General features: G+C 43.3%; 1 protein-coding gene across 1 annotated transcript in view; it reads left to right on the forward strand.

Annotated features, from left to right (window-relative positions):
- The window catches only part of CDYL2 (chromodomain Y like 2), a 454,107-nt gene that overhangs the window by 166,987 nt on the left and 260,749 nt on the right, over positions 1–26,371 (forward strand). The window lies entirely within an intron of this gene.

Raw genomic sequence — 26,371 nt, forward strand, 5'->3', positions numbered from 1 at the left:
TTCTTCTGGGTATTTTGATATGATTATATCGGCAGGCACTGTTTTTGACACCTTATTCTTTAGGGGCTTTCCCTAATCATAGTCAGAGCCTCATTTTCGCGCCGGTATGGCGCACTTGTTTTTGAGGACAGCATGGCATGCAGCTGCATGTGTGTGGAGCTCTGATACATAGAAAAGTCTTTCTGAAGGCATCATTTGGTATCGTATTCCCCTTTGGGCTTGGTTGGGTCTCAGCAAAGCAGATTCCAGGGACTGTAAAGGGGTTAAATATAAAAACGGCTCCGGTTCCGTTATTTTAAGGGTTAAAGCTTCCAAATTTGGTGTGCAATACTTTTAAGGCTTTAAGACACTGTGGTGAAATTTTGGTGAATTTTGAACAATTCCTTCATACTTTTTCGCAATTGCAGTAATAAAGTGTGTTTAGTTTAAAATTTAAAGTGACAGTAACGGTTTTATTTTAAAACGTTTTTTGTGCTTTGTTATCAAGTTTATGCCTGTTTAACATGTCTGAACTACCAGATAGATTGTGTTCTGACTGTGGGGAAACCAAGGTTCCTTCTCATTTAACTATATGTATTTTATGTCATAAAAATTTTTAGTAAAAATGATGCCCAAGATGATTCCTCAAGTGAGGGGAGTAAGCATGGTACTGCATCATCCCCTCCTTCGTCTACACCAGTCTTGCCCATACAGGAGGCCCCTAGTACATCTAGTGCGCCAATACTCCTTACTATGCAACATTTAACGGCTGTAATGGATAATTCTATCAAAAACATTTTAGCCAATATGCCCACTTATCAGCGAAAGCGCGACTGCTCTGTTTTAGAAAATTCTGTAGAGCATGAGAACGCTGATGATATGGTTTCTGAAGGGCCCCTACACCAGTCTGAGGGGGCCAGGGAGGTTTTGTCTGAGGGAGAAATTTCAGATTCAGGAAACATTTCTCAACAAGCTGAACCTGATGTGATTACTTTTAAATTTAAGTTGGAACATCTCCGCGCTCTGCTTAAGGAGGTGTTATCCAATTTGGATGATTGTGATTATCTGGTCATTCCAGAACCACTATGTAAAATGGAAAAGTTCTTAGAGGCCCCGGGGCCCCCCGAAGCTTTTCCTATATCCAAGCGGGTGGCGTACATTGTTAGTAAAGAATGGGACAGGCCCGGTATACCTTTAGTACCTCCCCCCATATTTATAAAATTGTTTTCCTATAGTCGACCCCAGAAAGGACTGATGGCAGACAGTCCCCAAGGTCGAGGGGGCGGTTTCTACTCTACACAAGCGCGCCACTATACCCATAGAAGATAGTTGTGCTTTCCAAGATCCTATGGATAAAAAATTAGAAGGTCTGCTAAAGATGTTTGTTCAGCAAGGTTCCCTTCTACAACCAATTGCATGCATTGTCCCTGTCACTGCAGCCGCGTGTTTCTAGTTTGATGAGCTAGGAAAGGCGATTATTAGTAATTCTTCTTCTTATGAGGAGATTATGGACAGAATTCGTGCTCTTAAATTGGCTAATTCTTTCACCCTAGACGCCACCTTGCAATTGGCTAGGTTAGCGGCGAAAAAAAATTCTGGGTTTGCTATTGTGGCGCAGAGCGCTTTGGTTAAAATCTTGGGCAGCGGATGCGTCTTCCAAGAACAAATTGCTTGACATTCCTTTCAAGGGGAAAACACTCTTTGGCCCTGACTTGAAAGAGATTATCTCTGATATCACTGGGGGCAAGGGCCACGCCCTTCCTCAGGATAGGTCTTTTCAAGACCAAAAATAAACCTAAGTTTCGTCCCTTTCGCAGAAACGGATCAGCCCCAAGGGCTACGTCCTCTAAGCAGGAAGGTAATACTTCTCAAGCCAATCCAGCCTGGAGATCTATGCAAGGCTGGAACAAAGGAAAGCAGGCCAGGAAACCTGCCACTGCTACCAAGACAGCATGAAATGCGGGCCCCCGATCCGGGACCGGATCTGGTGGGGGGCAGACTCTCTCTCTTCGCTCAGGCTGGGGCAAGAGATGTTCTGGATCCTTGGGCGCTAGAAATAGTCTCCCAAGGTTATTCTCTGGAGTTCAAGGGGCTTCCTCCAAGGGGGAGGTTCCACAGGTCTCAGTTGTCTTCAGACCACATAAGAAGACAGGCATTCTTACATTGGGTAGAAGACCTGCTAAAAATGGGAGTGATTCATCCTGTTCCATTAGGAGAACAAGGGATGGGGTTCTACTCCAATCTGTTCATAGTTCCCAAAAAAGAGGGAACGTTCAGACCAATCTTAGATCTCAAGATCTTGAACAAGTTTCTCAAGGTTCCATCGTTCAAGATGGAAACCATTCGAACACTTCTTCCTTCCATCCAGGAAGGTCAATTCATGACCAAGGTGGATTTCAAGGATGCGTATCTACATATTCCTATCCACAAGGAACATCATCGGTTCCTAAGGTTTGCATCCCTGGACAAGCATTTCCAGTTCGTGGCGTTTTCTTTCGGATTAGCCACTGCTCCTAGGATTTTCTCATAGGTACTAGGGTCCCTTCTGGCGGTGCTAAGACCAAGGGGCATTGCTGTAGTACCTTACTTGGACGACATTCTGATTCGAGCGTCGTCCCTTCCTCAAGTAAAGGCTCACACGGACATTGTCCTGGCCTTTCTCAGATCTCACGGATGGAAAGTGAACGTGGAAAAGAGTTCTCTATCTCCGTCAACGAGGGTTCCCTTCTTGGGAACTATAATAGACTCCTTAGAAATGAGGATTTTTCTGACAGAAGCCAGAAAAACAAAACTTCTAGACTCTTGTCGGATACTTCATTCCGTTCCTCTTCCTTCCATAGCGCAGTGCATGGAAGTGATAGGTTTGATGGTAGCGGCAATGGACATAGTTCCTTTTGTGCGCATTCATCTAAGACCATTACAACTGTTCATGCTCAGTCAGTGGAATGGGGACTATTCAGACTTGTCTCCGAAGATACAAGTAAATCAGAGGACCAGAGACTCATTCCGTTGGTGGCTGTCCCTGGACAACCTGTCACAAGGGATGACCTTCCGCAGACCAGAGTGGGTCATTGTCACGACCGACGCCAGTCTGATGGGCTGGGGCGCGGTCTGGGGATCCCTGAAAGCTCAGGGTCTTTGGTCTCGGGTAGAATCTCTTCTACCGATAAATATTCTGGAACTGAGAGCGATATTCAATGCTCTCAAAGCTTGGCCTCAGCTAGCGAGGGCCAAGTTCATACATCAACCATCAGGGGGGAACAAGGAGTTCCCTAGCGATGGAAGAAGTGACCAAAATCATTCTATGGGCGGAGTCTCACTCCTGCCACCTGTCTGCTATCCACATCCCAGGAGTGGAAAATTGGGAAGCGGATTTTCTGAGTCGTCAGACATTGCATCCGGGGGAGTGGGAACTCCATCCGGAAATCTTTGCCCAAGTCACTCAACCGTGGGGCATTCCAGACATGGATCTGATGGCCTCTCGTCAGAACTTCAGAGTTCCTTACTACGGGTACAGATCCAGGGATCCCAAGGCGGCTCTAGTGGATGCACTAGTAGCACCTTGGACCTTCAAACTAGCTTATGTGTTCCCGCCGTTTCCTCTCATCCCCAGGCTGGTAGCCAGGATCAATCAGGAGAGGGCGTCAGTGATTTTGATAGCTCCTGCGTGGCCACGCAGGACTTGGTATGCAGATCTGGTGAATATGTCATCGGCTCCACCATGGAAGCTACCTTTGAGACGAGACCTTCTTGTTCTAGGTCCGTTCGACCCACTCCAGCTGACTGCTTGGAGATTGAACGCTTGATCTTATCAAAGCGAGGGTTCTCAGATTCTGTTATTAATACTCTTGTTCACGCCTGAAAGCCTGTAACCAGAAAAATTACCACATAATTTGGTATATCTGTTGGTGTGAATCTGCAGGATTCCCTTGGGACAAGGTTAAGATTCCTAAGAGTCTATCCTTCCTTCGAGAAGGATTGGAAAAAGGATTATCTGCAAGTTCCTTGATGGGACAGATTTCTGCCTTGTCTGTGTTACTTCACAAAAAGCTGGCAGCTGTGCCAGATGTTCTAGCCTTTGTTCAGGCTCTGGTTAGAATCAAGCCTGTTTACAAAATTTTGACTCCTCCTTGGAGTCTCAACCTAGTTCTTTCAGTTCTTCAGGGGGTTCCGTTTGAACCCTTACATTCCGTTGATATTAAGTTATTATCTTGGAAAGTTTTGTTTTTGGTTGCAATTTCTTCTGCTAGAAGAGTTTCAGAATTATCTGCTCTGCAGTGTTCTTCTCCTTATCTGGTGTTCCATGCAGATAAGGTGGTTTTGCGTACTAAACCTGGTTTTCTTCCAAAAGTTGTTTCTAACAAAAACATTAACCAGGAGATAGTTGTGCCTTCTTTGTGTCCTAATCCAGTTTCAAAGAAGGAACGTTTGTTGCACAACTTGGATGTAGTTCGTGCTCTCAAATTTTACTTAGCAGCTACTAAGGATTTCAGACAAACTTTGTCTTTGTTTGTTGTTTATTCTGGTAAACGGAGAGGTCAAAAAGCAACTTCTACCTCTCTCTCCTTCTGGATTAAAAGCATTATCCGATTGGCTTATGAGACTGCCGGACGGCAGCCTCCTGAAAGAATCACAGCTCACTCCACTAGGGCTGTGGCTTCCACATGGGCCTTCAAGAACGAGGCTTCTGTTGATCAGATATGTAAGGCAGCGACTTGGTCTTCACTGCACACTTTTTCTAAATTTTACAAATTTGATACTTTTGCTTCTTCTGAGGCTATTTTTGGGAGAAAGGTTTTGCAAGCCGTGGTGCCTTCCATTTAGGTGACCTGATTTGCTCCCTCCCTTCATCCGTGTCCTAAAGCTTTGGTATTGGTTCCCACAAGTAAGGATGACGCCGTGGACCGGACACACCTATGTTGGAGAAAACAGAATTTATGTTTACCTGATAAATTACTTTCTCCAACGGTGTGTCCGGTCCACGGCCCGCCCTGGTTTTTTTAATCAGGTCTGATAATTTATTTTCTTTAACTACAGTCACCACGGTAACATATGGTTTCTCCTATGCAAATATTCCTCCTTAACGTCGGTCGAATGACTGGGGTAGGCGGAGCCTAGGAGGGATCATGTGACCAGCTTTGCTGGGCTCTTTGCCATTTCCTGTTGGGGAAGAGAATATCCCACAAGTAAGGATGACGCCGTGGACCGGACACACCGTTGGAGAAAGTAATTTATCAGGTAAACATAAATTCTGTTTTTAGAATATATTGGCACCAACCAAATTAAACACCAACAAAGCACAGAAAAAAAGAAAATTGGCTAACAAATAAAACAAAAGGATTTCTCCAACATAGGTGTGTCCGGTCCACGGCGTCATCCTTACTTGTGGGATATTCTCTTCCCCAACAGGAAATGGCAAAGAGCCCAGCAAAGCTGGTCACATGATCCCTCCTAGGCTCCGCCTACCCCAGTCATTCTCTTTGCCGTTGTACAGGCAACATCTCCACGGAGATGGCTTAGAGTTTTTTAGTGTTTAACTGTAGTTTTTATTATTCAATCAAGAGTTTGTTATTTTGAAATAGTGCTGGTATGTACTATTTACTCAGAAACAGAAAAGAGATGAAGATTTCTGTTTGTATGAGGAAAATGATTTTAGCAACCGTAACTAAAATCCATGGCTGTTCCACACAGGACTGTTGAGAGCTATTAACTTCAGTTGGGGGAACAGTATGCAGTCTCTTGCTGCTTGAGGTATGACACATTCTAACAAGACGATGTAATGCTGGAAGCTGTCATTTTCCCTATGGGATCCGGTAAGCCATGTTTATTACGATCGTAAATAAGGGCTTCACAAGGGCTTATTAAGACTGTAGACTTTTCTGGGCTAAATCGATTCATTATTAACACATATTTAGCCTTGAGGAATCATTTTATCTGGGTATTTTGATATAAGAATATCGGCAGGCACTGTATTAGACTCCTTATTCCTTAGGGGCTTTCCCAAAGCATAAGCAGAGCCTCATTTTCGCGCCGGTGTGGCGCACTTGTTTTTGTGAGGCATGGCATGCAGTCGCATGTGTGAGGAGCTCTGATACTTAGAAAAGACTTTCTGAAGGCGTCATTTGGTATCGTATTCCCCTTTGGGCTTGGTTGGGTCTCAGCAAAGCAGATACCAGGGACTGTAAAGGGGTTAAAGTTTAAAACGGCTCCGGTTCCGTTATTTTAAGGGTTAAAGCTTCCAAATTTGGTGTGCAATACTTTTAAGGCTTTTAGACACTGTGGTGAAAATTTGGTGAATTTTGCACAATTCCTTCATGTTTTTTCGCAATTGCAGTAATACAGTGTGTTCAGTTTAAAATTTAAAGTGACAGTAACGGTTTTATTTTAAAACGTTTTTGTACTTTGTTATCAAGTTTATGCCTGTTTAACATGTCTGAACTACCAGATAGACTGTGTTCTGAATGTGGGGAAGCCAGAATTCCTATTCATTTAAATAAATGTGATTTATGTGATAATGACAATGATGCCCAAGATGATTCCTCAAGTGAGGGGAGTAAGCATGGTACTGCATCATTCCCTCCTTCGTCTACACGAGTCTTGCCCACTCAGGAGGCCCCTAGTACATCTAGCGCGCCAATACTCCTTACTATGCAACAATTAACGGCTGTAATGGATAATTCTGTCAAAAACATTTTAGCCCAAATGAACACTTGTCAGCGTAAGCGCGGCTGCTCTGTTTTAGATACTGAAGAGCATGGCAACGCTGATACTAATATCTCTGAAGGGCCCCTAACCCAGTCTGATGGGGCCAGGGAGGTTTTGTCTGAGGGAGAAATTACTGATTCAGGGAACATTTCTCAACAGGCTGAACCTGATGTGATTGCATTTAAATTTAAGTTGGAACATCTCCGCATTCTGCTTAAGGAGGTATTATCCACTCTGGATGATTGTGACAAGTTGGTCATCCCAGAGAAACTATGTAAAATGGACAAGTTCCTAGAGGTGCCGGGGCTCCCAGAAGCTTTTCCTATACCCAAGCGGGTGGCGGACATTGTTAATAAAGAATGGGAAAGGCCCGGTATTCCTTTCGTCCCTCCCCCCATATTTAAAAAATTGTTTCCTTTGGTCGACCCCAGAAAGGACTTATGGCAGACAGTCCCCAAGGTCGAGGGAGCGGTTTCCACTTTAAACAAACGCACCACTATACCCATAGAGGATAGTTGTGCTTTCAAAGATCCTATGGATAAAAAATTAGAAGGTTTGCTTAAAAAGATGTTTGTTCAGCAGGGTTACCTTCTACAACCAATTGCATGCATTGTCCCTGTCGCTACAGCCGCATGTTTCTGGTTCGATGAGCTGATAAAGGCGGTCGATAGTGATTCTCCTCCTTATGAGGAGATTATGGACAGAATCAATGCTCTCAAATTGGCTAATTCTTTCACCCTAGACGCCACTTTGCAATTGGCTAGGTTAGCGGCTAAGAATTCTGGGTTTGCTATTGTGGCGCGCAGAGCGCTTTGGTTGAAATCTTGGTCGGCTGATGCGTCTTCCAAGAACAAGCTACTTAACATTCCTTTCAAGGGGAAAACGCTGTTTGGCCCTGACTTGAAAGAGATTATCTCTGATATCACTGGGGGTAAGGGCCACGCCCTTCCTCAGGATCGGCCTTTCAAGGCAAAAAATAAACCTAATTTTCGTCCCTTTCGTAGAAACGGACCAGCCCGAGGTGCTACGTCCTCTAAGCAAGAGGGTAATACTTCTCAAGCCAAGCCAGCTTGGAGACCAATGCAAGGCTGGAACAAGGGAAAGCAGGCCAAGAAACCTGCCACTGCTACCAAGACTGCATGAAATGTTGGCCCCCGATCCGGGACCGGATCTGGTGGGGGGCAGACTCTCTCTCTTCGCTCAGGCTTGGGCAAGAGATGTTCTGGATCCTTGGGCGCTAGAAATAGTCTCCCAAGGTTATCTTCTGGAATTCAAGGGACTTCCCCCAAGGGGGAGGTTCCACAGGTCTCAGTTGTCTTCAGACCACATAAAAAGACAGGCATTCTTACATTGTGTAGAAGACCTGTTAAAAATGGGAGTGGTTCATCCTGTTCCATTAAGAGAACAAGGGATGGGGTTCTACTCCAATCTGTTCATAGTTCCCAAAAAAGAGGGAACGTTCAGACCAATCTTAGATCTCAAGATCTTAAACAAGTTTCTCAAGGTTCCATCGTTCAAGATGGAAACCATTCGAACTATTCTTCCTTCCATCCAGGAAGGTCAATTCATGACCACGGTGGATTTAAAGGATGCGTATCTACATATTCCTATCCACAAGGAACATCATCGGTTCCTAAGGTTCGCATTCCTGGACAAGCATTACCAGTTCGTGGCGCTTCCTTTCGGATTAGCCACTGCTCCAAGGATTTTCACAAAGGTACTAGGGTCCCTTCTAGCTGTGCTAAGACCAAGGGGCATTGCTGTAGTACCTTACTTGGACGACATTCTGATTCAAGCGTCGTCCCTTCCTCAAGCAAAGGCTCACACGGACATCGTCCTGGCCTTTCTCAGATCTCACGGATGGAAAGTGAACGTGGAAAAGAGTTCTCTATCTCCGTCAACAAGGGTTCCCTTCTTGGGAACAATAATAGACTCCTTAGAAATGAGGATATTTCTGACAGAGGCCAGAAAAACAAAGCTTCTAGACTCTTGTCGGATACTTCATTCCGTTCCTCTTCCTTCCATAGCTCAGTGCATGGAAGTGATCGGGTTGATGGTAGCGGCTATGGACATAGTTCCTTTTGCGCGCATTCATCTAAGACCATTACAACTGTGCATGCTCAGTCAGTGGAATGGGGATTATACAGACTTGTCTCCGAAGATACAAGTAAATCAGAGGACCAGAGACTCACTCCGTTGGTGGCTGTCCCTGGACAACCTGTCACGAGGGATGACATTCCGCAGACCAGAGTGGGTCATTGTCACGACCGACGCCAGTCTGATGGGCTGGGGCGCGGTCTGGGGATCCCTGAAAGCTCAGGGTCTTTGGTCTCGGGAAGAATCTCTTCTACCGATAAATATTCTGGAACTGAGAGCGATATTCAATGCTCTCAAGGCTTGGCCTCAGCTAGCGAGGGCCAAGTTCATACGGTTTCAATCAGACAACATGACAACTGTTGCGTACATCAACCATCAGGGGGGAACAAGGAGTTCCCTAGCGATGGAAGAAGTGACCAAAATCATTCTATGGGCGGAGTCTCACTCCTGCCACCTGTCCGCTATCCACATCCCAGGAGTGGAAAATTGGGAAGCGGATTTTCTGAGTCGTCAGACATTGCATCCGGGGGAGTGGGAACTCCATCCGGAAATCTTTGCCCAAGTCACTCAGCTGTGGGGCATTCCAGACATGGATCTGATGGCCTCTCGTCAGAACTTCAAAGTTCCTTGCTACGGGTCCAGATCCAGGGATCCCAAGGCGGCTTTAGTGGATGCACTAGTAGCACCTTGGACCTTCAAACTAGCTTATGTGTTCCCGCCGTTCCCTCTCATCCCCAGGCTGGTAGCCAGGATCAATCAGGAGAGGGCGTCGGTGATCTTGATAGCTCCTGCGTGGCCACGCAGGACTTGGTATGCAGATCTGGTGAATATGTCATCGGCTCCACCTTGGAAGCTACCTTTCAGACGAGACCTTCTTGTTCAGGGTCCGTTCGAACATCCGAACCTGGTTTCACTCCAGCTGACTGCTTGGAGATTGAACGCTTGATCTTATCGAAGCGAGGGTTCTCAGATTCTGTTATCGATACTCTTGTTCAGGCCAGAAAGCCTGTAACTAGAAAGATTTACCACAAAATTTGGAAAAAATATATCTGTTGGTGTGAATCTAAAGGATTCCCTTGGGACAAGGTTAAGATTCCTAAGATTCTATCCTTCCTTCAAGAAGGATTGGAAAAAGGATTATCTGCAAGTTCCCTGAAGGGACAGATTTCTGCCTTGTCTGTGTTACTTCACAAAAAGCTGGCAGCTGTGCCAGATGTTCAAGCCTTTGTTCAGGCTCTGGTTAGAATTAAGCCTGTTTACAAACCTTTGACTCCTCCTTGGAGTCTCAATTTAGTTCTTTCAGTTCTTCAGGGGGTTCCGTTTGAACCCTTACATTCCGTTGATATTAAGTTATTATCTTGGAAAGTTTTGTTTTTAGTTGCAATCTCTTCTGCTAGAAGAGTTTCAGAATTATCTGCTCTGCAGTGTTCTCCTCCTTATCTGGTGTTCCATGCAGATAAGGTGGTTTTACGTACTAAACCTGGTTTTCTTCCAAAAGTTGTTTCTAACAAAAACATTAACCAGGAGATTATCGTACCTTCTCTGTGTCCGAAACCAGTTTCAAAGAAGGAACGTTTGTTGCACAATTTGGATGTTGTTCGCGCTCTAAAATTCTATTTAGATGCTACAAAGGATTTTAGACAAACATCTTCCTTGTTTGTTGTTTATTCCGGTAAAAGGAGAGGTCAAAAAGCAACTTCTACCTCTCTCTCTTTTTGGATTAAAAGCATCATCAGATTGGCTTACGAGACTGCCGGACGGCAGCCTCCCGAAAGAATCACAGCTCATTCCACTAGGGCTGTGGCTTCCACATGGGCCTTCAAGAACGAGGCTTCTGTTGATCAGATATGTAGGGCAGCGACTTGGTCTTCACTGCACACTTTTACCAAATTTTACAAGTTTGATACTTTTGCTTCTTCTGAGGCTATTTTTGGGAGAAAGGTTTTGCAAGCCGTGGTGCCTTCCATTTAGGTGACCTGATTTGCTCCCTCCCTTCATCCGTGTCCTAAAGCTTTGGTATTGGTTCCCACAAGTAAGGATGACGCCGTGGACCGGACACACCTATGTTGGAGAAAACAGAATTTATGTTTACCTGATAAATTACTTTCTCCAACGGTGTGTCCGGTCCACGGCCCGCCCTGGTTTTTTTAATCAGGGCTGATAATTTATTTTCTTTAACTACAGTCACCACGGTACCATATGGTTTCTCCTATGCAAATATTCCTCCTTAACGTCGGTCGAATGACTGGGGTAGGCGGAGCCTAGGAGGGATCATGTGACCAGCTTTGCTGGGCTCTTTGCCATTTCCTGTTGGGGAAGAGAATATCCCACAAGTAAGGATGACGCCGTGGACCGGACACACCGTTGGAGAAAGTAATTTATCAGGTAAACATAAATTCTGTTTTTACAAATGTAATAGAAAAAAATGTTTATGCTGTAAACATGTCAGTAAGAGCAAAGAAGAAAACGATGGATTATTGATAAAGAAAATAATAAATAAGAAAAAGAGAGTTTTATGAATTGCATATCTCAGTATGTTGTATACCAATTAACCTGTAGTTGCAATAAAGTCTATATTGGAAGGACGAAGAGAACTCTAAAAACAGGATTCCTTGAAGATATAAATAATATCACCAGTAATGAACGTGAATTGAGGAATTTCACAACAAAAATGAAAAAGAGGTAAAAATAAAAGCCATTGAACATATACCATATATAGAAGGAGAAAATAGACTGCTACAACTGAGAAAGAGAGAGACCTACTGGATCTACAAGCTAAGAACCAGAAAACCATGCGGACTCAACACAGATATAGATCTAGCAGCCTTCCTTTGACCTCTTTTTATTACATTTTTATTACATCTTCCGGGGTTAATATATCCATTGACTATATAATGTTTTTGACCCACAGTATAATATATAATTAAAGTTAAAAATTAAAAACAAATTTTTTTTGTTATTATATTTTTTATCTTTTCATTTTAAACAACTATTTTTTGTAATAACCCATTAAGTATTGTTTCTATTTCTTCTATAAAGGTAAGACGAGTCCACGGATTCATCCTTTACTTGTGGGATATTATCCTCCTGCTAACAGGAAGTGGCAAAGAGCACCACAGCAGAGCTGTCTATATAGCTCCTCCCTTCGCTCCACCCCCAGTCATTCTCTTTGCCTACTCTAAGTACTAGGAAGGGTAAAGTGAAAGAGGTGATAAAATGTTAGTTTTTAATTTATTCAAGCAAGAGTTTGTTATTTTAAATGGTACCGGTGTGTACTATTTACTCTCAGGCAGCAGATGGATGAAGACTGCAATAACGTTTTGGGCAGCTTTATTAAGGGCACACATGGCTTAACTTTTGGGTCTCAGAACCTACATGGCTAGTTATAACCGCTCTGGTGCGGTTCTGTAAGGCTGTGGAGACATCGAGTGAGATGGGAGGGGCCTATTTTCGCGCCTCAGATGCGCAGTTAGTTTGATCAGCAAGCTCTAACTCCTGAGAGCCCTGGTGTATGTTTTGGGCCAAATCGAAGCTTTTACCTCACATTTTCGATCCCTGAGGGCAGGTAGTGCCACAGCACCTGAGAGGGTTTTTTTACGGATCTGGGCCTATTTTCGATCCGGTTTGCAAATTAAAGGGTTAATTGATAATATTTTTTGTTGTGCAATCTTAACTACCTATATTGTGTCTACATACAAAATTTTGAAAAATTTGGTGCATGTTTAGGCTGTTTTGCAGAACGTGTATGCTTTTTTCTCTTAAAGGCGCAGTACCGTTTTTTTAAGATTATTTTTTTCACTAAATAAAGTGTTTTCATGCTTGTTTGTAGTCATTACTAGCCTGTTCAACATGTCTGACATTGAGGAAAGTCAATGTTCAATATGTTTAGAAGCCATTGTGGAACCTCCACTTAGAATGTGTCCCTCATGCACTAAAATGTCAATAAATGTTAAAGACCATATTTTAGCTACTAAAAGTATGTCGCAGGATGATTCTCAGTCAGAAGTGTCACACCCATTAACGCCCGCACAAGCGACGCCAAGTACTTCTAGTGCGTCTAATTCTTTCACCCTGCAAGATATGGCCGCAGTTATGAATACTACCCTCACAGAGGTTTTATCTAAGCTGCCTGGGTTGCAGGGGAAGCGCAGTAGGTCTGGTGTGAGAACAAACGCTGAGCCCTCTGACGCTTTATTAGCCATATCCGATGTACCCTCACAATGTTCTGAAGTGAGGGATTTGCTGGCTGAGGGAGAGATTTCTGATTCAGGAAATATATTCCCTCAGACAGATTCAGATATGACGGCTTTTAAATTTAAATTAGAACACCTCGGCTTATTGCTCATGGAGGTTTTAGGCACTCTGGATGATTGTGACCCTATTGTAGTTCCAGAGAAATTGTGTAAAATGGACAGATTCCTAGAGGTTCCTGCCTACACTGATGTTTTTCCGGTCCCTAAGAGGATTTCGGAAATTGTTACTAAGGAGTGGGATAGACCAAGTATTCAGTTCGCTCCCCCTCCTACTTTTAAGAAAATGTTTCCCATTTCTGACGCCGTGCGGGACTCGTGGCAGACGTTCCCTAAGGTGGAGGGAGCTATTTCTACCCTGGCTAATCGTACAACTATACCTATCGAGGACAGTTGTGCTTTCAAAGATCCTATGGATAAAAAATTAGAGGGTCTTCTGAAGAAAATATTTGTTCACCAAGGTTTTCTTCTCCAACCTATAGCGTGCATTGTTCTTGTAACTAATGCAGTGTCCTTTTGGTTCGAGGCTCTGGAAGAGGCTCTTCAGGTTGAGTCCCCATTAGATGATATTCTGGATAGAATTAGGGCTCTCAAGCTAGCTAATTCTTTCATTACAGATGCCGCTTTTCAATTGGCTAAATTAACGGCAAAGATTTCAGGTTTTGCCATTTTAACGCGTAGAGCGTTATGGCTTAAGTCCTGGTCTGCTGATGTGTCATTAAAAGCTAAGCTTTTAGCCATCCCTTTTAAGGGTAAGACCCTATTCGGGCCTGAACTGAAAGAGATCATTTCAGACATCACTGGAGGGAAAGGCCATGCCCTTCCTCAGGATAAGATGAATAAGATGAGGACCAAACAAAATAATTTTCGTTCCTTTCGGAACTTCAAAGGTGGTCCCTCTACCTCTTCCCCTGCCGCAAAGCAAGAGGGGAATTTTGCTCAATCCAAGTCAGTCTGGAGACCTAACCAGACTTGGAACAAGGGTAAACAGGCCAAGAAGCCCGCTGCTGCCACCAAGACAGCATGAAGGGGTAGCCCCCGATCCGGGACCGGATCTAGTAGGGGGCAGATTTTCTCTCTTCGCTGAGGCTTGGGCAAGAGACGTTCAGGACTCCTGGGCTTTAGAAATAGTAACCCAGGGGTATCTTCTAGATCAGTGGTTGCCAACCGCGGTCCTCAAGGACCCCCAACAGTCCTGGTTTTCATTATAGCTGAACCAGTGCACAGGTGAAATAATCAGCTGATTACAGATCAGGTTGATTACAGATCAGCTGATTACTTCACCTGTGCACTGGTTTAGGTATAATGAAAACCAGGACTGTTGGGGGTCCTTGAGGACCGCGGTTGGCAACCACTGTTCTATATTTCAAAGATTCTCCCCCAAGGGGAAGATTCCATCTTTCTCAATTGTCTGTAAACCAGACAAAAAGAGAGGCATTCTTATGCTGTGTAGAAGGCCTATATACCATGGGAGTGATCTGCCCAGTTCCAAAAACAGAACAGGGGCAAGGGTTCTACTCCAATCTGTTTGTGGTTCCCAAAAAAGAGGGAACCTTCAGACCAATTTTGGATCTCAAGATCCTAACCAAATTCCTCAGAGTCCCATCCCTCAAGATGGAGACCATTCGGACTATTTTGCCAATGATCCAGGAGGGTCAATATATGACCACCGTGGATGTGCGTATCTACACATTCCTATCCACAAAGATCATCACTAGTTCCTCAGGTTCGCCTTTCTGGACAAGCATTACTAGTTTGTGGCTCTTCCCTTCGGGTTGGCCACAACTCCCAGAATTTTCACAAAGGTGCTAGGGTCCCTTCTGGCGGTTCTAAGGCCGCGGGGCATAGCTGTGGCGCCTTATCTGGACGATATTTTAATCCAGGCGTCAACTTTCCAACTAGCCAAGTCTCACATGGAAATAGTGGTGGATTTTCTAAGATCTCACGGGTGGAAGGTGAACGTACAAAAGAGTTCACTTATCCCTCTCACAAGAGTTCCTTTCCTGGGAACTCTGATAGATTCGGTGGACATGAAAATTTTTCTGACGGAGGTTAGGAAATCAAAATTTTTATCCATCTGCCGAGCTCTTCATTCCATTCCTCGGCTGTCAGTGGCTCAGTGTATGGAGGTAATCTGCTTAATGGTAGCGGCAATGGACATAGTTCAGTTTGCTCGCTTGAGTCTCAGACCAACTTTGCATGCTCAAACAGTGGAATGGGGATTATGCAGATTTATCTCCTCAGATACATCTGGACCAAGAGACCAGACACACTCTTCTTTGGTGGTTGTCACAGGATCATCTGTCCAAGGGAATGTGTTTCCGCAGGCCAGCGTGGGTCATAGTGACGACGGACGCCAGCCTATTGGGCTGGGGTGCAGTCTGGAATTCCCTGAAAGCACAGGGATTGTGGACTCAGGAGGAAGGTCTCCTCCCGATAAATATTCTAGAACTGAGAGCGATATTCAACGCACTTCAGGCGTGGCTTCAGCTGGCTTCGGCCAGATTCATAAGATTCCAGTCGGACAATATCACGACTGTAGCATATATCAATCATCAGGGGGGAACAAAGAGTAATCTAGCGATGATAGAGGTTACCAAAATAATTCAATGGGCAGAGACTCACTCTTGCCATCTATCAGCAATCTATATCCCAGGAGTGGAGAACTGGAAAGCGGATTTTCTAAGTCGTCGGACTTTTCATCCGGGGGAGTGGGAACTCCATTCGGAGGTGTTTGCTCAATTGATTCAGCAATGGGGCACACCAGAATTGGATCTGATGGCGTCTCGTCAGACTGCCAAACTTCCTCGATACGGGTCCAGGTCAAGGGATCCTCAGGCAGTACTGATAGATGCTCTAGCAGTACCCTGGTCATTCAACCTGGCTTATGTGTTTCCACCATTTCCTCTCCTTCCTCGTTTGATTTCCAGAATCAAACAGGAGAGAGCTTCAGTGATATTGATAGCACCTGCGTGGCCACGCAGGACTTGGCATGCAGACCTGGTGGACATGTCATCTCTTCCACCATGGACTCTGCCACTGAGACAGGACTTTCTGATTCAAGGTGTGTTCCAGCATCCAAATCTAGTTTCTCTGTCACTGCTTGGAAATTGAACGCTTGATCTTATCCAAGCGGGGGTTCTCTGAGTCGGTCATAGATACCTTGATTCAGGCTCGAAAGCCTGTCACCAGGAAAATTTATCATAAGATATGGCGTAAATATCTTTATTGGTGCGAATCCAAAGGCTACTCATGGAGTAAGATCAGGATTCCTAGGATTTTGTCCTTTCTCTAAGAAGGATTGGAGAAGGGGCTATCAGCTAGTTCCTTAAAGGGACAGATATCTGCTTTATCAATTCTACTGCACAAATGTCTGGCAGATGTTCCAGACGTTCAGTTGTTCTGTCAGGCTTTAGTTAGAATCAAGACTGTGTTTAAACCTGTTGCTCCGCCATGGAGTTTGAATTTAGTTCTTAAGGTTCTTCAAGGGGTTCCGTTTGAACCTATGCATTCCATAGATATTAAGATTCTATCTTGGAAAGTTCTGTTTTTAGTTGCTATCTCTTCGGCTCGAAGAGTTTCTGAACTATAGGCATTGCAATGCGACTCGCCTTATCTTGTTTTCCATGCTGATAAGGTGATTTTGCGTTCCAAACCTGGATTCCTTCCTAAGGTTGTTACTAATAAGAATATTAATCAGGAAATTGTTGTTCCTTCTCTGTGTCCTAATCCTTCCTCCAAGAAGGAGCATCTATTGCACAACTTGGACGTGGTTCGTGCTTTAAAGTTTTACTTGCATGCGACCAAAGATTTCCGTCAAACATCTTCTTTGTTTGTTGTCTTTTCTGGAAAACGTAGAGGTCAAAAAGTTACGGCTACCTCTCTTTCTTGCCTTTTGGCTGAAAATCATCATCCATTTGGCATACGAGACTGCTGGACAGCAGCCTCCTGAAAGAATTACAGCTCACTCTACTAGAGCGGTGGCTTCCACATGGGCTTTTAAAAATGATGCTTCTGTTGAACAGATTTGTAAGGCTGCGACTTGGTCTTCGCTTCATACCTTTTCAAAATTTTACAAATTTCATACTTTTGCTTCTTCGGAGGCTATTTTTGGGAGAAAAGTTCTTCAAGCAGTGGTGCCTTCTGTTTAACCATCTGTCTTGTACCTCCCGTTCATCCGTGTCCTGTAGCTTTGGTATTGTATCCCACAAGTAAAGGATGAATCCGTGGACTCGTCGTACCTTATAGAAGAAAAGTAAATTTATGCTTACCTGATAAATTAATTTCTTCTATGGTACCACGGCCCGCCCTGTCATTTTAAGACAAATTATATTTTTTTATTTTAAACTTCAGTCACCGCTGCACCTTTTAGTTTCTCCTTTTTCTTCCTGTAACTTCGGTCGAATGACTGGGGGGTGGAGCTAAGGGAGGAGCTATATAGACAGCTCTGCTGTGGTGCTCTTTGCCACTTCCTGTTAGCAGGAGGATAATATCCCACAAGTAAAGGATGAATCCGTGGACTCGTTGTACCATAGAAGAAATTAATTTATCAGGTAAGCATAAATTTACTTTTTGCACCTTTTTTTTTCTCTCCACTTTTTTGTGTCATACCAATACAAACAAAAGAAATAAACAGGAGACTGCCTAAATATTTGTAATTGCAACAATTTCTTTTACAAGATATGTATGACGAGTCCACGGATTTCATCCTTACTTACGGGATATTGCCTCCTGGTCAGTAGGAGGAGGCAAAGAGCACCACAGCAGAGCTGTATATATAGCTCCTCCCTTCCCTCCCACTCCAGTCATTCTCTTTGCCTATGTTAGTGATAGGAAGAGGTAAAGTGAGGTGTTCGTTTAGATTCTTCAATGAAGAGTTTTTTATTTTTAAATGGTGCCAAAGTGTACTATTTTACTACAGAGCAGCCTCTGGATTTATAGCCTTTGACTTTGGGAACTGGTGGGGGGGGGGGGGAGGTGTTTAAATCTGCGCCTCCCATACTTGTGCTGCTGTTCTGTGATGGTCTTAGAGAAATTTTAACTAAGGCTCTTCTATCTTCACAGGACCTCAGGAGGAAGAGTGGACCTCTTGACACTGTGAGTTTCTCATGCTGCTCCTCAGCATGGAGGTAAGTGCAGTCTTTTTTTTTTCTGGGGCTTTGCACTAAAAGTAGAAAAAAAGAGTGCCATTCTCAGATCTGACTGTACTTTTACTTTTCTGTCAGGAGCCAATGGACATAGAGCTTATGTGTAAGGCTGCCTGTCGCTCTTATGCCGGTCCTCTTTTGTGTAAAGGAATGAGAACCGACATAGAGCTTATGTTTTTTCCAGACACTCTGACATAACTAAATTGTTCTAGAAGCGCTAGGATGTTTTTTTCTTAACATGTATTGTGTACGGGCAATTCTCTTTTATTGCTATTGAAATGTTGATGCTGGGGGATTTCCGGAGCTGGCTGTGTACTAATAGACTCCGGGGTTTTGGCCTGTATGGGGGTGTTTCATGTTTTTTCCCGGGCAGACAACATCACGATTCTGACGCCCATGAAGGGCGGGGCATTGTATTGGCACGCTTGGCGCAACTGTTACTGACTTTTTCCGGCTGCTATTACGTTTCTTAAGTACGCTTGTTTTCCTGCTCTACTCTCAAGCGATCTTAGGCATGTTGATTCAGGGAAAACTATCTCGGTCAGTGGAGGCAGGTAGGCGCCGTGTCTGATAAAAAAAAATTCTGTGGTGACAGTGACACGGAACATCACTTGCTAGGAACATCACCTGCTAACATATATTTCGGTTTATGTAATTCAAGTAAAGTTAGGTTAAAGACATAGTGCATACTTTTTTCCTATAAGCATTTAGATATATATTTATATATTTTCTACCACTTGACCAAGTTAGTTTGTTTTTGTACTTCTGTTATCATGGATGATCTAGAACAGAGTAAATGTCTTATGTGTTTGGATGCCATTGTGGAACCCCCTGTTAACGCTTTTTCCCTCATGTACAGAGAGGGCTTTGCAGTGTAAAGATAAGATTTTCTTTAATAAAGATATGTCTCAGGAGGGCTCTCAACCTGATGAGATTTAGGGTAAGTTGCAACTTTCTCCCCAAGTGTCACAGCCTTAAACCGCTCAGGCGACGCCGTGTTCTTCAGCGGAGTCTGCCTCATTTTACTCTGCAGGATATGGCTGCAGTTATGTCATCTACCCTTACAGAAGTTTTATCTAAGTTGCCAGGACTGCAGGGCAAACGTAGTAGGAAAGAGGCCCATATGGTCCCTGTGACTTCTGATGCTTTGATGACAATCTCCGATATACCCTCCCAGGGGTCTGAAGTGGGGGGTATGGAGGCCTTGTCTGAGGAGGAGCTGTCTGATTCAGGAAGTGCTTTACCCCAGACAGATGTGGACCTAATGTCCTTTAGATTTAAGCTTGAAAACCTCCGTATGTTATTACGAGAGGTACTGGTAACACTGGACGACTGTGACTCTATCGTAGTCCCGCCAGAAAAATTGAGTAAGATGGACAGATATCTGGAGGTCCCTTCTTATTCTGAAGTTTTTCCGGTTCCTAAGAGAATTTCGGAAATTATTGCTAGGGAATGGGAAAGACCGGGTATACCGTTCTCCCCTTCTCCTATTTTTAAAAAGATGTACCCTATAGCTGACTCCGTTCGGGACTCTTGGCAGACGGTCCCTAAGGTAGAGTGAGCTATCTCTACCTTGGCTAAGCATACAACTATCCCTATTGAGGACAGTTGTGCTTTCAAAGATCCCATGGATAAGAGGTTTTGGAGGGTTTTCTCAAGAAACTATATGTTCATCAAGGGTTTCTATTGCAACCAACGGCCTGCATTGTAACAGTAACGACTGCAGCTGCTTTTTGGTTTGATGCCCTAGAGGAGTCTCTCAGGACTGAGACCTCTTTGGAGGAGATTCAGTACAGAATTAAGGCCCTTAAACTGGCTAATTCTTTTATCACGGATGCCGCCTTTCAGATCACCAAGTTGGCAGCTAAGAATTCAGGATTTTCCATTTTGGCTTGTAGAGCTTTATGGTTAAAATCTTGGTCTGGGGATGTGTCCTCAAAGTCTAAGCTATTAGCTATACCTTTCAAGGGAAAGACCCTATTCGGGCCTGATTTGAAAGAGATTATTTCTGACATTACGGGAGGTAAGGGTCATCTACTCCCTCAAGATAAAACATCTAAGCAGAAGGGACGACAGAGTAATTTTCGTTCCTTTCGCAATTTCAAAGGAGATCCTCCTTTCTCTTCCGCTAAACAGGAAGGGAATTTTTCGCAAGCTAAACCCACCTGGAGACCCAACCAGGCTTGGAATAAGGGTAAACAACCCAAGAAGCCCGCCGCTGCTCCCAAGACAGCATGAAGGGGCGGCCCCCGATCCGGGACCGGATCTAGTAGGGGGCAGACTTTCTATCTTTGTCCAGGCTTGGATAAGAGATGTTCAGGATCCCTGGACACTAGAAATCGTGTCTCAAGGGTATCAGTTGGAGTTCAAAAATTCCTTCCCAAGGGGAAGGTTTCTTCTTTCACGATTGTCTGTAGACCAGATAAAAAGAAAGGCGTTCTTACGTTGTGTAAAAGACCTCTCTACTATGGGAGTAATTTGTCCCGTTCCAGTAGAGGAACAGGGACAGGGGTTTTACTCTAATCTTTTTGGGGTTCCCAAAAAAGAGGGAACGTTCTGACCCATTTTAGATCTCAAGAGTCTAAACAAGTTTCTCAGAGTTCCATCCTTCAAGATGGAGACTATCCGGACAATTCTTCCATTGATCCAGGAGGGTCAATATATGACTACCGTGGACTTAAAGGATGCATATCTTCATATTCCTATCCACAGAGATCATCACCAGTTCCTGAGGTTTGCCTTTCTAGACAAACACTTTCAGTTCGTGGCTCTTCCTTTCGGGCTGGCCACGGCACCCAGGATCTTCACAAAGGTTCTAGGGTCTCTGCTGGCGGTTCTCAGACCGCAGGGCATTGCAGTGGCGCCTTATCTGGACGATATTCTAATCCAGGCATTGTCTTATCAGCTGACAAAGTCTCATACTGACATTGTTCTATCCTTTCTAAGGACTCACGGGTGGAAGGTGAATCTAGAAAAGAGTTCACTAATTCCACGGACAAGGGTTCCTTTCTGGGAACTCTAAAAGACTCTATATCCATGAAAATCTTTTTGACGGAAATCAGAAAGTTAAAGATTCTGAATACATGCCGATCCGTTTCAGTCCAATCCTCGACCATCAGTGGCTCAGTGCATGGAGGTAATTGGATTGATGGTGGCGGCAATGGACATCATTCCGTTTGCTCGTTTTCATCTCAGACCTCTACAACTGAGCATGCTCAGACAGTGGAATGGAGATTATGCAAATTTGTCTAGATCTGGATCAGGAGACTAGGGACTCTCTTCTTTGGTGGTTGTCGCCGGATCATCTGTCCCAGTGCTTCCGCAGACCCTCATGGGTAATTGTGACAACGGACGCCAGTCTACTAGGATGGGGCGCAGTCTGGAATTCCCTGAAGGCTCAGGGTGTGTGGAATTGGTCGGAGTCTCTACTTCCAATCAATATTCTGGAGTTGAGAGCAATATTCAATGCGCTTCAGGCTTGGCCTCAGTTGGCTTCGGCCAAATTCATCCGATTCCAGTCGGACAACATCACGACTGTGGCTTACATCAATCATCAGGGGGGAACAAGGAGTTCCTTAGTGATGACAGAAGTATCCAAGATAATTCGGTGGGCGGAGGCTCACTCTTGTTATCTGTCAGCAATCTACATCCCAGGAGTGGACAATTGGGAAGCGGATTTTTTGAGCAGACAGACGTTTCATCCAGGGGAATGGGAACTCCATCCGGAGGTCTTTACCACCCTGATTCTCAGGTGGGGCAGACCGGAACTGGATCTGATGGCGTCTCGTCAGAATGCCAAGCTCCCGAGATACGGATCCAGGTCCAGGGATCCTCAAGCCTAACTGATAGATGCCTTGGTCGTTCAACCTAGCTTATGTGTTTCCACCGTTTGCGCTCCTTCCCCGGGTGATTTCTCGGATCAAACAGGAGAGGGCTTTGGTGATTCTTATCGCTCCTGCGTGGCCTCGCAGGACTTGGTATGCCGATCTGGTGGACATGTCATCTCTGCCACCGTGAAAGCTTCCATTGAGGCAGGACCTTCTCATTCAGGGACCCTTCCATCACCCGAATCTAGTTTCTCTGCAGCTGACTGCTTGGAGATTGAACGCTTGATTTTATCTAAGCGAGGGTTCTCTGATTCGGTCATTGATACTTTGATTCAGGCACGTAAGCCTGTTACTAGAAAAATTTAACATAAGATATGGTGTAAATATCTTTATTGGTGTGAATCCAAGGGCTACTCATGGATTTTATCTTTTCTCCAAGAAGGGTTGGAGAAAGGGTTGTCCGCAAGTTCCTTAAAGGGACAGATTTCTGCTTTGTCTATTTTGCTTCACAAGCGTCTGGCAAATGTTCCAGATGTTCAATCCTTTTGTCAGGCTCTGACTAGAATCAGACCAATTGCCCCTCCTTGGAGTTTGAATTTAGTTGTTAATGTTCTTCAAGGGGTTCCATTTAAACCTATGCATTCCATAGATATTAAGTTATTATCTTGGAAAGTTTTGTTTTTGGTTGCTATTTCTTCTGCTCGCAGGGTTTCTGAGCTTTCAGCATTACAATGTGATTCTCATTATCTTATTTTTCATTCCGATAAGGTTGTGTTGCCTACCAAGCCTGGTTTTCTTCCTAAGGTTGTTTCCAACAAAAATATTAATCAGGAGATTATTGTTCCCTCTTTGTGTCCTAATCCTTCTTCTAAGAAGGAGCGTCTGTTACATAACTTGAACGTGGTCCGTGCTCTGAAGTTTTACTTGCAGATGACTAAAGAATTTCGTCAATCTTCTTCATTATTTGTTGTCTTTTCTGGAAGACGTAGGGGTCAGAAAGCTACGGCTACCTCTCTTTCTCTCTGGCTGAAGAGTATAATCCGTTTTGCATATGAGACTGCTGGACAGCAGCCTCCTGAAAGAATTACGGCTCATTCTACTAGGGCTGTGGCATCCTCATGGGCATTCAAGAATGATGCTTCTATTGAACAGATTTGCAAGGCTGCAACTTGGTCGTCTCTTCACACTTTTTTTCCAAATTTTCCAAATTTGATACTTTTGCCTCGTCCGAGGCTGTTTTTGGGAGAAAGGTTCTTCAAGCAGTGGTGCCTTCCGTTTAGGTTCCTGTCTTGTCCCTCCATTTCATCCATGTCCTATAGCTTTGGTATTGTATCCCATAAGTAAGGATGAAATCCGTGGACTCGTCATATCTTGTAATAGAAAAGGAAATTTATGCTTATCTGATAAATTTGTTTCTTTTACGATATGACGAGTCCACGGCCCGCCCTGTCATTTTTTCAGACAGGTTTTTACTTTTATTAAACTTCAGTCACCTCTGCACCTTAGCTTTTCCTTTCTCTTCCTAACTTCGGTCGAATGACTGGAGTGGGAGGGAAGGGAGGAGCTATATATTCAGCTCTGCTGTGGTGCTCTTTGCCTCCTCCTGCTGACCAGGAGGCGATATCCCATAAGTAAGGATGAAATCCGTGGACTCGTCATATCGTAAAAGAAACAAATTTATCAGGTAAGCATAAATTTCCTTTTTCTGGGCGAAGTGGTGCATTATCTGACAGAAATGCGGGTGGGGGGCAATATTTTTGGCCATTTTATTTATATATATATATATATATATATATATATATATATATATATATATATATATATATATATATATATATATATATATATATAATTTTGCATTTATTTTTTTTCACCAGATTCACAAGATACCATTATTATAATATATGGCATGGGAGATGTAATTGTTGCATAGATTTTAGTAAATAATATTGAAAATGTCCCAAAGACTACTGCTGATCACATTACTAAATTGTCATCAAGGGTAGCCACATGGCAAATAGGGTCCCATACAGGCTTTTGGTGGTTATAATATAGATTAGAGAGGCCCTTTTGTGAGATAAAGAAATATAAGCACTTTTTTCTTGCAAGGTGTTCACTGTTACCACAGTGATTACCTGACGATAAAGACAAAATCTGTTTGCTTTTCAAAAAATTTACTTTTCTACAACGAAACTTTATTTTTAAAAGATCTGCTCTCTATTACTCCTCCAATACCACCATTTGAAAAAGCAATTATTTTTTTAAATGAGGGGTCTTGAAGGTCTGTAGTTGCTACAGGAACTGTTCAATCCTTTTGTCAGGCTCTGACTAGAATCAGACCAATTGCCCCTCCTTGGAGTTTGAATTTAGTTGTTAATGTTCTTCAAGGGGTTCCATTTAAACCTATGCATTCCATAGATATTAAGTTATTATCTTGGAAAGTTTTGTTTTTGGTTGCTATTTCTTCTGCTCGCAGGGTTTCTGAGCTTTCAGCATTACAATGTGATTCTCATTATCTTATTTTTCATTCCGATAAGGTTGTGTTGCCTACCAAGCCTGGTTTTCTTCCTAAGGTTGTTTCCAACAAAAATATTAATCAGGAGATTATTGTTCCCTCTTTGTGTCCTAATCCTTCTTCTAAGAAGGAGCGTCTGTTACATAACTTGAACGTGGTCCGTGCTCTGAAGTTTTACTTGCAGATGACTAAAGAATTTCGTCAATCTTCTTCATTATTTGTTGTCTTTTCTGGAAGACGTAGGGGTCAGAAAGCTACGGCTACCTCTCTTTCTCTCTGGCTGAAGAGTATAATCCGTTTTGCATATGAGACTGCTGGACAGCAGCCTCCTGAAAGAATTACGGCTCATTCTACTAGGGCTGTGGCATCCTCATGGGCATTCAAGAATGATGCTTCTATTGAACAGATTTGCAAGGCTGCAACTTGGTCGTCTCTTCACACTTTTTTTCCAAATTTTCCAAATTTGATACTTTTGCCTCGTCCGAGGCTGTTTTTGGGAGAAAGGTTCTTCAAGCAGTGGTGCCTTCCGTTTAGGTTCCTGTCTTGTCCCTCCATTTCATCCATGTCCTATAGCTTTGGTATTGTATCCCATAAGTAAGGATGAAATCCGTGGACTCGTCATATCTTGTAATAGAAAAGGAAATTTATGCTTATCTGATAAATTTGTTTCTTTTACGATATGACGAGTCCACGGCCCGCCCTGTCATTTTTTCAGACAGGTTTTTACTTTTATTAAACTTCAGTCACCTCTGCACCTTAGCTTTTCCTTTCTCTTCCTAACTTCGGTCGAATGACTGGAGTGGGAGGGAAGGGAGGAGCTATATATTCAGCTCTGCTGTGGTGCTCTTTGCCTCCTCCTGCTGACCAGGAGGCGATATCCCATAAGTAAGGATGAAATCCGTGGACTCGTCATATCGTAAAAGAAACAAATTTATCAGGTAAGCATAAATTTCCTTTTTCTGGGCGAAGTGGTGCATTATCTGACAGAAATGCGGGTGGGGGGCAATATTTTTGGCCATTTTATTTATATATATATATATATATATATATATATATATATATATATAATTTTGCATTTATTTTTTTTCACCAGATTCACAAGATACCATTATTATAATATATGGCATGGGAGATGTAATTGTTGCATAGATTTTAGTAAATAATATTGAAAATGTCCCAAAGACTACTGCTGATCACATTACTAAATTGTCATCAAGGGTAGCCACATGGCAAATAGGGTCCCATACAGGCTTTTGGTGGTTATAATATAGATTAGAGAGGCCCTTTTGTGAGATAAAGAAATATAAGCACTTTTTTCTTGCAAGGTGTTCACTGTTACCACAGTGATTACCTGACGATAAAGACAAAATCTGTTTGCTTTTCAAAAAATTTACTTTTCTACAACGAAACTTTATTTTTAAAAGATCTGCTCTCTATTACTCCTCCAATACCACCATTTGAAAAAGCAATTATTTTTTTAAATGAGGGGTCTTGAAGGTCTGTAGTTGCTACAGGAACTGAGATAGTTCCCCCCCCCCCATACAGCTGCCTTGCAGCTACGTTGTGGCTAATGATGTTGTTGACACATTTAGATCTTACAAAAGAGTCAGCCTGTAGATGAGCCAGATGCATAAAAATGTAGCATTATACCTTGGGGAATCTATAGAAATGCAAAGAAACAAATAAAAAAACTTTATATCCAGAAGTAAAATTCTGCTTGTAGTAGTAGATCTATCCATGGCTTATATTTAGCTACTTTTTTTTTACTGTTTGTAAATATTTAGCTGATTTGTAGATCTTAAATAGTAAAGATAAAAATAAATGATTATGTATAATATACATTCTTGATTT

Source organism: Bombina bombina, chromosome 1, assembly GCF_027579735.1.
Source record: "Bombina bombina isolate aBomBom1 chromosome 1, aBomBom1.pri, whole genome shotgun sequence".
Taxonomy (NCBI): Eukaryota; Metazoa; Chordata; class Amphibia; order Anura; family Bombinatoridae; genus Bombina; species Bombina bombina.